Source organism: Puma concolor, chromosome D3, assembly GCF_028749965.1.
Source record: "Puma concolor isolate L17-30 chromosome D3, mPumCon1.1.hap2, whole genome shotgun sequence".
NCBI lineage: Eukaryota > Metazoa > Chordata > Mammalia > Carnivora > Felidae > Puma > Puma concolor.
The window spans coordinates 85,624,280-85,639,542 of NC_141678.1; the positions used below are offsets into that span (position 1 = coordinate 85,624,280).

Below are 15,263 nucleotides of genomic sequence, written 5' to 3' on the forward strand. Positions count from 1 at the left end.
AGTGATGAGTATCACTTGTTTCTATCCTATGGTAACTCACAGTTAGGTGGGAGAGGCAGCTATGAATACGTACACTTAGCACAATGAGGTTTCAGACAAGACTAGTTTAAAAACACAAGTATCTCAGCCTTGAAGGATAGAAATACTTGGGATGGGGAAGAAATACTTGAACTGGGTCTTGAGAAATGAGTAGAAGTACTGACTGAGTAAAGTGAGCTTCAGGCAACGGAACTGGCTTGTGCCAAGTGAGAGATGGAAGCAGCATGGCGAAGTTATCAATGGCTGCTCATGGAAGAGCACCCGGAAACGATAACTAGACACGACTGCAACACTGTAATTTCTCTAGGAGACAATAAGCCGCCATTACAGGATATTAAGCAGAGGACGGTTAGAGTTCACGTGAGGATTTCCTGTATGTGCACGCGCGCACACACACACACACACACACACACACAAACACACAGCAATGTTTGCAAATAAGCACCAGAAACAGAGGCACAAGAATGTTGATGGCAGCAATATTTGAGAGTACGAAAACAAATGAACTAGAGATACTCACAGCAAGATGAGTTTTACCAACAAAATGTCCTAAAATATTGAAAACAGTTTGCCACAATTTATCAATAAATACCAAAGCAACTTAAACAAACAGTATATAGATGAGGCGCAAATACGTATGTGAAGTAACTTTTCAATACTACAAGGGAATAATAAAAATGTGGATGTACTCCTTGACCCGATAATCCCAAACAAGAAGTGGCAGAAATATGAAATAACAAGGCCTTTATTGTGGCATTATTTCCAAGAGCAAATCGTTAGAAAAAACTAAAATATTAAGGGAAATGGTTGAATAAAATATGAAACAGTAGTACAACTGGATACCTCATAGCCTCAACATGATGAAAATGCGTGCATACTGATAGCAAGAGATATTGAGACTATATATTTTTTATTTAAGAAAGCTTTTGCAGGGCGTCTGGGTGGCTCAGTCAGATAAGCATCTGACTCTTGATTTTGGCTCAGGTCATGATCTCAGAGCTTCGGGAGGTAGAGCCCCACATCACGCTCTGTGCAGACCGTGCAGAGCCTACATGGGATTCTCTCTCTCCCTCTCTCTGCACCTCTTCTGCTCGCGCGCTCTCTCTCTCCCTCTCAAAATAAACATAACAAAAAGAAAGCCTTTGTTACTTTTCTTCTTCTTTCTCATGTTATTATTATTTAAACCACTTTCTTGAGGTATGATTGACATCCAAAAAGCTGTACACATATAATGTATACAACTCAGTGAGAATAAGTATACAGCCATGAAATCATCACCATCATCAAAACTGTAAACATTCAGTGAGAAAATCCAGAGCAGTGCTTACAATATTTGAAAAAAATAAATATTGAAAGGAGAAACAAAATAAAATCTTTCCCTAAAGGAGGAGACAGGGAGTATAGCAGAGGACAAACTAGAAGTGAGAATTCTCTTGAAACAACCTTGTAGATATAATTTTATTTTTCAAAATATACAAATTTATTTTTTAGGAAATTAAATGAAATGAAAAGTGAAGCACTAAAAGTTGAAAAGAAACTAAAATCAATCAAACTAACTGCATATGAAGTTGATAATTCAGCAACCTAGAGAAAAATATAATTTCAAAGGAATTTAACAGTATTTTGATTGCAGACCCTTAGAGGAATATTGTCTAAAACTAATAGAGCCTCAAAGAATCTTAAACTGAACTTAGAAGCCTAATTGTTAGTTATAGTATTGCTGTTTTTTTTAATGACTGTTCCAAAATTGGTTTTGGAGGAAGAAGCTAGCTAGTGGTGATTGTCATTCTAGGATTCACAAGATTGACATACATTTCACGTTTTATTGTGAACATCTTGTATTTTGTTTCACAAAGTTCCTATCCTGTGTGAAACTTAAAAAAAAATATTTTAATATTTAACTTTTTCCTCTAAATTAATGAATAAAATTGACCTTCAGAAGGGTAAAATACTTTTATTATATGATTTTAAATACCGAAATTCATTACACTAACTGCATTACCATGAGTAGCTTCGGTAAAGTTATGAGGCCCTCAGGAATCCTTCCTAAAAATCTGCTGATTAATGATCCACTCTCTTTGTGAAACCACTTGTTATGCCAAGGGACTAGACCAAAAAAAGTGAAGAGCAGCCTAGAAAGGAAAACTTCATTTCTAATCCCATTAGAAATGTTCGTTCTACAAACATATCCAACCCACAAGAGATTACAAACTTGCTGTGCTGTAGTGAAGTACATAATTTAAGAAATCCTACATATGAACAGAATATAAAATACATGTGTTAAAATATATTTACAAGTGTAAGAGAAATCCCATCACCATTTTAGCCTATTAGATTGAGAGACTTCCTCCCTTATATAGCACCACGTTACAGAAATGTGTTGTAGAGAGAATATTATTGTGGTCGGTAGTTGTACCTTGTGTCTGTGATACTTCCGAGGTATATAAATGATTTCTTTTGATCTTCATTCCATTCCTATGAATCTTGTTTGTCCTAAATATTTCACAAACGAGGAAACTTAGACGAGAGATTTTCTGCCATGACATAGCAGAACAGAAGGTACAAGCAAATGACTTGTTCCTAGGCCTTTGTATTTCAGGGGTCACCACGGCTGTTCTTACTTAGAAATGTTTAGGCAATTACTCGTACTGTTCACTCCATTCAGATTATAGTTGACTTTTGTTGGTATCTTAAATGATCTGCCTTATCTCACTTTTCATTAGCACTGACTTCTCCTCTGTAGCATTAAAAGTATTGACTACTGATATACCTATTGTAATCTTAATATCATATTGAATGCAAAGGTAACCCCAAAGTCTATTTTAAAATTTAAAATATGGGATTTTAGAACTATGTAAAGTGTTGCTGTCCCTCAAAATCTCAAAAAAAAAAATAATTGAAAATGTATAAATAAAATATAAATTTCTATTGAAAAACAGCACCCCATGGGGTGCCTGGGTGGCTCAGTCGGTTAAACGTCCGACTTCGGCTCAGGTCATGATTTCGCTGTCCATGAGTTTGAGCCCCGCATCAGGTTCTGTGCTGACAGCTCGGAGCCTGCTTCATATTCTGTGTCTCCCTCTATCTGCCCCTCCCCTGCTCATCCTCTGTCTCTCTCATGCTCTCGAAAATAAATAAAACATTAAAAAATTATGTAAAAACAGCACCCACAACTTCTTAAACACTGTGCTGGAAAATATCCGATTAAAGACATGACATACCGTACTTTGGGAAGACGACACATTCACAGAACACACACATTGCCTCGGGGAGAGGAAGTTTCTCACATCCACGTTAGGTGTTCACATTCTGCAAACAAGTTCCTGAGCTAATGACAGACTGTAGCATTTGGCTTAGAAATGCTTTAGAAACACATGTCCATATTTTGACAAGCATTTACATACACTTAGTAAATAATTGAAGAGAAAGAGCTAATCGAAGGTCCAGAAGAACACGGTGATTAGCATGCAAAGATGTTCTTGTTGAAAGTGTTGCTCTTAAAATTCTCGTGGCTTGCTCATGTCTATCAGCCAGCCTAGGACAGGAGAAAAGAAACCCACGGCTCTCCACTATTGTCTTCTTATATATCCTTTGTAGAATCCAACAGTTATGCAGTAAAATGGATTCGCAAGGTGTAGCAAATTTTCCATCCTGGGACTACTACAAATCCTACTAAATGCAAACAGCTGTATAGCTCTCAAAACCTTTCACTAAACTCCAGGCAACCACTTGATCAACATCATTTCTGCAGATTTCCCCAATGCATTCTTCTGAACAACGCAAGGAAATCTTGTCACGTACTCCACTTCTTGTTTTTCTTCAGTGCTGTCAGCTTTAACTTCTCATTTGACTTCCTTGAGTTGATCAGCTCAATTTAATTCCACTCGCCAAACATTACTGAGTCGCTGCTATGCACCAGGTGTGCTTCGAGGTTTCAGTGATATGCCTGTGACAAAGGCAAGTATCTGTATCTGAAGATGAAGACGTGTGAAAACAAACACGCCCCGACCCTTCCCCTTTTCCCTTAGTCCACTGCTTCCCTCTCCTGCTCAACCTTCCTCTCATGGATGGGCACAGAACAGGCTTCTACTGCGAAACGTGCAGGCTCTTGTCTCTGCCTACCTGCCAGATCTTCTTCTAGTCCCTAAGTAGCTTCCTTTATTTCTCTGCTGGGACGTAGGTGGGTTAGCATCCCCTCTCTAAGAGTTGATTGCAAGAAGCTCTTGGGACTGTGTTTATTTACAAAGGGAACAGAGAGGGAGCCAGGGAGCTCAGAAATGAAGCAAGCATTATTTAACTTATTTCACTGGCAAGTGAATAAAAGGACAGTGACTTGGGGTTTCTGGTAGCCACTGGCTCTGCTGGAATGAGTCATGGTTCAAGTATCTCACACCTACAAGATGCTCCATAAACACGGAACCGACATAAGAATCACAGGGAGTGTTGGGGAAGCTGGGCCACGAAGACCAGCTGCTGTCACAGAAGCAGTGTGCTGGAGGCCAGATCTTGCCTCAGCGTTGTTTTCCTCCGGCTGAGCAGCCCCAGCAGTCCTGCGTGCTTTCCTCCAGCAGGAATCTGCTGAGACAAGCATGGCCATCCTGTGGTCCCATGCCTCCACGTCTACTCCCAGCTCACAGAAACACAAACTGGTCCGACCCTGCCTCCTAGGAAGCAGCGACTGTCTAGGCAGCATGACCCACGGGCTACAGAGAGGATTACATTTCTTAAAAACCCCAAATATACGATCACGGATCTGAATAAACCAATGATAAAAGTCAGTCTGAGGAATGTGGATATACCACACGCAGTCTATTTCTGATATAGTATTAAGAATTAATATTCTGGGGGTGTTATGCTGAGCTCATTTTTTAGGTTCCTGTATGTTAGATATACTCTCAAGGAGTTATTGGTTACGTAGTATGATATTAAGAATCTGTTGGGGCGCTTGGGTGGCGCAGTCAGTTAAGCGTCCGACTTCAGCCAGGTCACGATCTCGCGGTCCGTGAGTTCGAGCCCCACGTCGGGCTCTGGGCTGATGGCTCAGAGCCTGGGGCCTGTTTCCGATTCTGTGTCTCCCTCTCTCTCTGCCCCTCCCCTGTTCATGCTCTGTCTCTCTCTGTCCCAAAAATAAATAAACGTTGAAGAATCTGCTGTAAAATAAACATAGGAGCTCTCGATGAAGCTCGAATGGCAGAACAGGGAAGACAGTTGAGGGTGGGTGAAGGACACAGGAGGTCTGAAAATTCTAGTCTCTTGATTTTTGTGATACTTAAAGTTAAAAATATATGTTCTGATAACAATGTTACACGCACTATATTGGGAACAAATCTACAGTTGAGTGTATGCCAATTGCTATTGGATCATGGAGGAAGGAATAAGGAATTCTTTTAGGTATTCCAAAGAAAGCTTTCCAGGAGGGTGGGGTTTTTGCATTGGGGTGGGGGGGGGGGCTGCTTGTTTTCTAGACTTGCTTCAGTACTGTCATTCTGGGAATTTTATTCACCAGACTCTTATCCCGGATCAATCTAGATCGCGATTTTCTCCCTCAAATTCTTACCGTGTTGTGCTGGATTTACTGCACTGGCTGGGACCACAGGACAGTTTTGAATAACTTAGTTTGGTGGGCATCCTTATCATGTTTCTAACTTCAATAGGGATTTTTCTGCTTCACCATTTAAATTTTCTATTATTTTTTTTTTCAAACCTGAAGGGGACATTGAATTTTACCAAATGATAATTAGGAATCTATCAAAGTATATACTTACTAAACTCTAAATGCTGCAAATCATTTTAAAAATAATATTGCTTAAAGTAAAGCATTCCAAAATTAGTGGAATAATAGCCATAGCCCATATCCATATTATACTATTAAAACAACTGAGTTTAATTTACTAATATTTTACAGCTACTTTAGTATATTAAATTGATTGATATGTGCTATTTTGTTTTGTTTCTGTGAGTGATTGGGATATTTGTGTCAAGTATATCCAGTATTGATAATCTAGTCTACTAGAAAGAAAGATATTATCCAAATTCTGGTCTCTAGAAAAATTTATTTATTTATTTATTTATTTATTTATTTATTTATTTATTTATTTTTTCAACGTTTATTTATTTTTGGGACAGAGAGAGACAGAGCATGAACGGGGGAGGGGCAGAGAGAGAGAGGGAGACACAGAATCGGAAACAGGCCCCAGGCTCTGAGCCATCAGCCCAGAGCCCGACCCGGGGCTCGAACTCACGGACCGCGAGATCGTGACCTGGCTGAAGTCGGACGCTTAACCGACTGCGCCACCCAGGCGCCCCTCTAGAAAAATTTAAAGAACATAGAAACAGCATATCTCTTCTTTGTGATTTTAGTAGAAATCACCTACACAATTATCTGCTTGGTTGGGTTATAGTTTCTGTTTGCTGTATCTTACATTATCTTATGTATTTGTTCTCTATCTTGCTAGGTTTACTTCTAGCACCCAGAAAGCAAGTACTTTCTTAATGTGGTATCCCTCCAAAGCACCACGTAAATATACGAATAAATACATGCATTCAGTGGGCACTAAATAAGCCATGCCGTAAGAAGTGTGGGGTTTTGTTACCCACAGAGGCAACTGATACATACCCATGTATATGTTGCCTATGTATGTAATGTATTTATTATAGACATTTTTAAGAGACAGAATGTAGACAGTGAGATTTTAAAACCCTCACACAATCTGACGTTCTGGAAAATCCCTTTGACAATTTTATATATGCCCTTCCAATTACATACGCTTTAGCAAATTTACAGATCATGCCGGCACCTGTTAAAAAGTGCACAGGGGTGTAGTGGGCTGAATGGTGCCCTTGAAAGGCATCAAGTCCTAATCCCTGGAACCTCAGCAATGTCAAAATAGAGGGTAAAGATTTTGCTTATATGGTTAGTTAAGGATCTTGAGGAGCTTTTCCCGGATTAGACGGATTGGTCCCAAATACTTTCACATATGTCCTTATAAGAGCAAGACAGAGGGACTAGAGGGGCAGGCAAAATGAAGACAGAGGCAGAGGTTGGAGAGATGGGGCCATAAGCAAAGGAACACCAATGGCTACCAGAAGCTGAAAGAGGCAAAGGATGGATTTTCCCTGGAGTCTCCTCTGGAGCTTCCAGAAGGAAAGGCCACTGCCCGACACCTAGATTTCACACTTCAGTCCTCCACCACTGTGAAAAACACGTTTCTGTTGTTTTAAGCCACCAAGGTCTTGGTAATTTGTTACGGGACCTGCAAGGAACTGCCACAGGAACAGCGTATTGCCTTGAGCATACCTCAAGAATATGAGTACCTGTTACCTGTATAGGATTTCTTCATACGTTTATACCCTATTTAACCAACATCTGTTTCATTGGACATTTAAGCTATTACTAATTTCTCTGTTATTAAAAAAGGCTTAAATGAACACACTGCACCTTTTGTATAGTTGGTGGTTAACACAGGTTACGTTAGAAAACAGGGGCCGGGGGGAGGGGGGGTGGGTGGCTCAGTCTATTAAGCATCAGACTCTTGATTTCAGCCGATTTCTTGCTCTCAGGGTCGTGAGTTGTTCATGCTCCATGTTGGGCTCCACACTAGGTGTGAAGCCTACATACAAAAAAAGAAAAAGAGGGGCGCCTGGGTGGCGCAGTCGGTTAAGCGTCAGACTTCAGCCAGGTCACGATCTCGCGCGCCGTGAGTTCGAGCCCCGCGTCAGGCTCTGGGCTGATGGCTCGGAGCCTGGAGCCTGTTTCCGATTCTGTGTCTCCCTCTCTCTCTGCCCCTCCCCCGTTCATGCTCTGTCTCTCTCTGTCCCAAAAATAATAAACGTTAAAAAAAAATTAAAAAAAAAAAAAGAAAAAGAAAAAGAAAAGAGAAACAGGGACTTTAAACAAGCCACTGCCTGACCCACACCTGCAGATATTTTGACCTAATTGCTCTGGTCTGGAGCTAAGTCAAAAGTCAAAATTTTTTCAACAAATTATATGACTTTATGAAACATAAATTTTCATGAGAAAATATAGGATTTGACTACTAAATTAACCACATGCTGGCAAATTTATGCAAAGAAATTTCTCAAAATGCCTCATGCACCTCAAGAGCTCTTCACCTTATAGAAAATGTCACCAAAAAACTCAAGTTCCATATAGCTCTTAAATGATTGTGACCCCACTGGTGTTTTCAATTTTTGTGTTTCCTATCATTTTATACATGTGCAAACACAGTAATGGGAATGTCTGAGTTACAAGGGCACTCGTGCAGCTGTAGAAAATATAAATGTATGGAAGAAATACTTAACAACTTCATAATTCCGGTGTTTCTTCAGTACCAGGGGCACAATTAAAATAAGACCCTTGAGGCCTTCCGCTTCTCACACCAGTTCGAGGTTTGCAGCACTCACTCGCCCGTCCGTCTCGGCTGGGGAGCGCTTACTGCAGGATGCGTAGCCGAACAACTGCGAAAAGGGGTATGATCAAATGTTGCACCTTGTCAAGGGAAGCACCCAGATGCCAACTCACTGAAGGCAGCTCTTCCACTGGCTGCGTCTGGTCTCTGGGCAGGCTTCCCCGGCAGGTGGTCTTATGTCACCTGCATGGACCATACTGACTTTTGATTTTCACAAAATCAAATTCACAAAATTTTCACAAAATCACAAAATCAAAACTTTCACGTTATACTAAGAGAGTGGCTTTATAGCAGAACTTGAATTCCTATGCGATTCTCTTTCAAAGAAGCATGAATCTGTTAAATGGTTTTGCATTTATTCCATAAATATGAAGTTGAAATAAATGAGTGGCTGGAGCTATTATGGCCTTGTTAGACAAACAATGGAACAAGGAATTATTTGACCATTATATAGCAGATTAGGAACACATCTGAGACAAGTTGCCAGACCTTTTATAAATACCAAGAATAATTATATTCATATTCCATATATCCTTTGCCTTGTGAAAATACTGCATAAAGCGTTAATTGTTATTAATTATAATAATGTAAAATTGAGTTTGGGAAGGTGCAATTAGAGATTGTGCATTTTTACCTAAATCTTTGTATATCTACAGATACCCAACTATAGAATAAAATCATTAAAAAGTAAAACCTTGCACTTACAGAGAGTGGATTTTTTTGGTCATACATAGTAGGCTTATATTTTTATGTATGATTTTTCTACATGCAAATTCAACACATAATCATTATAGAAAAATTACCAAAAAAAAAAAAAAAAAAAGAAACCCACCTTTGATTAATAAATATTTCCCAAAAGGAGCATAATTTACAGATCACAACCTGATCATGAACTACACCCACTGAATCCTGCCTCTGTCAGGGCAGAGCTATCTCTCCAGGTCCCCCACATGCTTCTAATTGTCCAGAGTGCCATCCTCTGTCCTGGAGGCTTGTACATGTCCTGAACTTGGGGCTGGGAGGCTGCCTGCATGGGCTCGGCTCCACAAATGCCTGTGCATTATTTCAGGACACAGACACACATCATTTCACACCAAACAAATGATGCTTGCATGGCACAAGTATCTTTGGGGAACAAACCAGACAGACAGCTCATTACTCGACTTCCCACACTCCTGGTGTGAGGAAGGACAGCGCTGCTTCTGCCAGAGTCTCATGGTTTCTGCACTTCAGCTCCCCTTCCTGCCCACCAATGGTGTTGTCTTATTTGGTCTCTCAGTGTTGTGTACATACACCTCAGTCCTCTCTCTTACCCTGAGATCTGCAACCTGCCGACTTGGTAATTCAGTTTGTAGTCATTGTTTTTCTGACTTTGCAGGGAATGACTTACAGCTGAAGAATTCCACCCATGAAGACACAGGGAGAAATTTCAGGAGGGCTGGAAAGAAAAGCACATCTGTTCGTACTTAAAAATGTTTTCTTTCCAAAAGTATAAGGATGCCTTGTAACTTATGTGAAAAGTTCCTCATACATGTATGTAAGATTTTATTTTAATGTTAGAAAGAATTGGAAGCATAAAATAAGAATTACAGAATGTTCCTTTCATACTTGACAAAAGAATTTCCTGATTCCTAGTAAGAAGTTGGCATCAGATTGGATTATATGTGTGGTATTAAAATATGAATACACATTCACATGGTGAAACTATAAATAAATGAGTGTAATCAGTAAAGACAGGAAGAAAAGGGAACTATGTTTACGGACAGGGCAACTTTAGGATAATCACAGGCATCCAGGAAAAACCTGACAGCTACACCTGACCAGCCCTAAAGATCAATGGAGAAGTGAGAAGTGTCACAGCCAGAATACCTTTTAAAACATCCTCTTATGTACAGATAGTCTCACAAAGCATCTATGTTTTGTACATGAATGCATTTTATAAAAACACTCATAATCATACAGAAAAATACATATTTGAAGTTTGAATAAATCTACATCTCTTTTTTAATGTTCCTATCTCTTAGCTTGGGTCCCACTAAAAGCAGAGCCCAAGACAAGGACTTGGGTGAAGATTGGATAAATGTAATATATTTGAGAAAAGGAAGCACACAATTAAGGTTATACCTGATGTACAATCATAGAAGGCAATTAGTGAATAGAGTCCAGCAAGAAAAAAGGATAAAAACTTGTCTACAAATAAAAATAGTTAATGGTAAGATTAAGAAATTTTTGGCAGGAATGTGCCCAAAGTTACTTAATGTTTTACTGATTCTGTGGTATGTTGGAATATGATGCTTTAATGTAAAACATTAAACAAAATACTAACATAAAGTCTTCAAATCTCTTAGGCTGCTGGTTCTGCAATTCTCTAGCTATGTGGCTTTTGACATTGATTCAAATTTCTCTGAAATATTAGGGAATTTTATTAGCTGATCTGTATGTTTCTTTGTGGAACTATGTTTTATGGTTTTACATAGGTAAACTGGATTTGAGTACTTTAAGGAATACGTCAGTAAGTAACATTGGTCATGTAAAATGTTCTTTCCATAACCATGAAAAAGTATTTTAGAAAGACAAAGAGAATGTACATCTACCTCTAAAAACCTGATAATCTCATTTTAAGTGGTATATAGAGCAAAGCTCTACATTAATTTCATTGTGTGTGCTCAAAGTATTCTCAAAACGTTTGGTGCTTTTCAAGTACCACCCTAAAATACTTACGGATCCTTTCCTCATTTCTGATATATAGTCTGTTTTTGTAGTCGCAGGTTTTCAATTGTTGCTTATTTCTCAGTTTTCACTTAAATCAATATTAAATCTTTCTATTAAGCATTGGTATTTAGTAATAACACTATTCCTTATCTTATTTTTGCGCAAATTCCAAAAGTGCATTTTTTTTTTATCCTTTTCCAAAATCCACAGTCGAAAGTCAAAAAAGAGGATTAATGGACAGCTTTGAAAATGATGAAGGTAAAACTTTTAGCCCATGGAGAAGTGTAATTGTGTAACTTTTGTATGTATGAGGAGATAAACATGTGCCTTTTTGTATTCTGTGTTAAGTATATTTTAAACTTCCAAGGAATTAAAATTGTTTTCTTTATTCACAGTAAAAGGATATGAAAGATACATTTAAAGTTACCACACAAGTTAATACTTTTGGCTCTATATCTTAGATATTCAACACAAATTAGGAATCTTCCTCTTTAGTGGGAAGCTGTCCACTTGGTATTTTCTACTTGAGGTTCTAATAAAGAACAGGAGGTGAAAGCAGAAGGAAAATAAAAATGAAGCAGAAATCAACCAGGATCACCATCATGCAATGGTAGGAGTCTTCATACCTGGGTAAATAATCCGAAGGAAAACAACCCCTAAGACATCGGAAAACCACCAGATGGTTGGTTACTATGTGCAACTCAATTAGGACAACAGGGAGATCGTCTCAATTAGCGTGAAGTTGAAGTAGCATTGCTAACTCTTCAAATGTATCATAACCCGTGTCTGACTTTAAAGAGAAAAACAACAGATAAGGAGGGAAACTGAAATACTTGTCACCATAAGGCATAATAATGCATGGCAGATCATCTCAAACATATTTTGCAATATTATATAATGCTATTTTTGTAAATATCACAATTAAATAAGTGTAATAACTAAATACACACATTCTACTTAAATATTAATTTTACTACTTTGTATACATAAACAAGTAATCTAGGATTTGATCTGTCTTGAATTATTAAAAAGCAAGTTAATTATATGCTAACTGTAGAACAGAAGCACATTCCTATGAATCAACACTGGATACATTACATGCAGCTAAGGAAATAACAGCATTAGATGATGGCATGGTGATAGAAACTAACACACTTATGAGAGACTTTACTACACAGAAACAAATAATTTTAGCTAAGAAACAAGTAAAACAGAACCTACAAATGATAAAACCCTTCTATCTCATTCTGTAAGATTTACCAAATTCTGGCACACAACCAGACAATAAGGGCACACACAAAAAACACACAAAGTGCCCTCGATAAATTTCATTTATGAATACAGATGCAAAAATCCTAAATATAATAGTAACACATCAAATCTAGCAGCATATTAAAAGAAAAATACACCAGAATTGAAGAAGTTAAAAACAAATGCAAAGATGTTTAGAAGGTTAAAAAAATATATTATTGTAATTTACCATATGAACTAATTTTAGGAAATAAGCATGTGATATTCTCCCTAAATGACAAGAAAGCCCTTGGTGAAATTGAGCAAACATTCCCAACTCCAAAAACAAAAACAAAAACTCCAGTGTTCCCTTAATTTGATAATGGTTATACAGCAACCCAATAACAAACAATATAACTACTAAAGAAAACTAGAAGAATTTCATTAAGTCCAGGAAAAAATTAAGGATGGACATTATTATCATTATTTCGCATTTCCCTAGAATTCCAGCAAATGCGATAAGAATATAAAACTAAATAAAATTTAAATTATTGGAAAAATAATCCAAACTAGCATTACTAGTAAATAATTTAATTGTCCACCTAAAAATCCAAAAGGATTAGCTTAGCTATAATAACAATTAAGAGTACTCAGTAACATGACTAAATATAAAGTCAATAGGCAAAAATCAATAAACATCCTATAAAATAGCAATATTTAATTAAAAACCAGTGAAAGGAAAGCTCAATTTACAATAGTAGATAAACTATGTCATACATAGGAACAAACAGAAGTGTCTAAAAACTTGATGAAGAAAATTATAAAACTTCATTAGAAAATTTAAAAGTCTGAATCCAAGGAAAGACATATTTTGTTTGCGGATTTGAAGACTCAACTTTTTCAACTAGTTGTGTATTTCAGTCCCCTGAATTTACTTATTCAATGAAAATCTCCATAGTATTTTTAAATGAGAACTTGACAAGATGATCCCAATTTTCACTTGAAAAAAATAAATGGGAACTGTCGATTTTATTTTGTAAGAACTATGAGGAACAATTTGTCCTAATATTTGTTAAAACAGACTCAAAAGTTACTGAAAGAAGTTAAAGTATGATACCAGCATAAGAATAGATAAATATATCAAGGTAACAGAATTGAAAGTACAAAAGCAGACACAAGGATATATGGAATTTCATTGTAGACAAAGGTGTTATTTCAAATAAATAAACTTGAATATGAGATTAGGAGACACACACACATACACACCATTTCAATCTTCAATTCACACCGTTTGCAAAGTGAATTCTAGGCAGGATAATAAGGTCTAAAAAACTATGAGAAAACAAAGAACAATACTGATCTAACCTCTTACCTTACAAAAGATTAATGGCAAAAGCCGTAAGCAGAAGATTGACAAATCTGAAGACATAATAATATGAAGCTGCCATGGTGCAAAAGACATTACAAAGTGAGAAGAGAAAAATGCAGAGAAACATGCACAACAAAGGCTGATACTCATAGAAGAATCATCTTCAAAACCAACGAGAAAAAAGATAAACCTTGCAACAGAAGATTCATAACAGGAACAAGTCAGAAAAACAAAAGGAAAAATCATCATGAGTAATCAGACGAGTGCGGATTGAGGCCACGAGATACTACATCCTGTCCATCAGGTAAATGTAAGTGATGAATTACTGGGTTCTACTCCTGAAACCAATACTACACGGTATGTTAACTAATGTGAATTTAAATAAATTTGTTAAAAAAAATACAGTAATTTGAGGAAAAAAGTGTAAAGGCTGATTACAACTGGTGTTGGTAACAGTGTGGGAATTTTCACCTCCAACTTTTAAGAGTTCTAGATGGACAATTTGACAAAATATGTCAATAAAAACATGTATTACTTTTTATTCACTACATCCACTTTTGAAAATCTTGTCTGTAAGACCATTCACTTTACAAGGTGTGTAAAACCAAGAATTTCCAAAGCCATATCTATAAATAGAATCTTTAAATAATATGGTGTGAGCCATACTATAAACCTGAGAAAGAAGTAAAACTCATTGTCTATATAAAAAGATCTGGAAAATATAATGTTACTCAAAATGTATGTTCTACTTAGAGAAAACAAGGATAGTTACAGAAAATGTTAAAATATAAGCTATTCACTCCATCACTGCCTAGTGGATGCTATCTGCCCTGCTGTGCTTTCTCTCATACCTATAGAACGCAGACAAAACTCATTAAAGAGGAAATTAATTTGAGGGACACTCATTCTCTGCACAAATCTTAAATCTACCTGTTTGTTATGTGCTTTGTACCAGGAGCCAGGACAAGAGAGGAGAGAGAAAACAAAAATGAGTAAGATTCACTATTATAGTCCTGGTGAAATAAAAACTTGCATTGTAAAAAGGGGAATAAAAGCAGGGCACAAATAAGTATGAAATAAAGCTGTGTGAAATGGTCTTGAGAGAGAAATCATATCAAGCTGGGCTTCATGAAAGCCAGGCCCTGAGCGAATGCTAGACATCTGAAAGGCTGGGACAGGGCGAGTGCAAATTTCAGACAAAGGGAACGGCATGAGATAAGCTGAGATGTGTGGGGTATATAATTAGAGCAGGGTGTTGCCACATCCTGCCAGAGCACTGAGTGTATAAAGTTGTGGATGACAAAGCCGAACAAGAGAAGCCGACTGTCGTCTGGTATGGAAGGTCATCAACATTTCAACAATTCACAGCTTAACACCCATGAAGACGGCTGTGTTTTTGTTAGCATAGCAGGGACTTAGCAATGGGTAGCACTCAAGCGGGGTAGGAAGGAGGAGAGATGCCATCAATAAAAGCAATCCAGCTTCTCTCCTTTGTCTTCCTCCCC

At 37.6% G+C, this 15,263-nt stretch overlaps 1 long non-coding RNA gene across 1 annotated transcript; it reads right to left on the reverse strand.

Annotated features, from left to right (window-relative positions):
- Positions 1–8,149: 8,149 nt before the first annotated feature.
- Positions 8,150–13,907, reverse strand: LOC112868368 (uncharacterized). Its single transcript, XR_003224274.2, has 3 exons — positions 13,762–13,907; positions 11,786–11,949; positions 8,150–8,496 (listed from the first exon to the last, which is right to left on the reverse strand). It is a non-coding gene; the product is annotated as an uncharacterized LOC112868368 (long non-coding RNA).
- Positions 13,908–15,263: the final 1,356 nt, after the last annotated feature.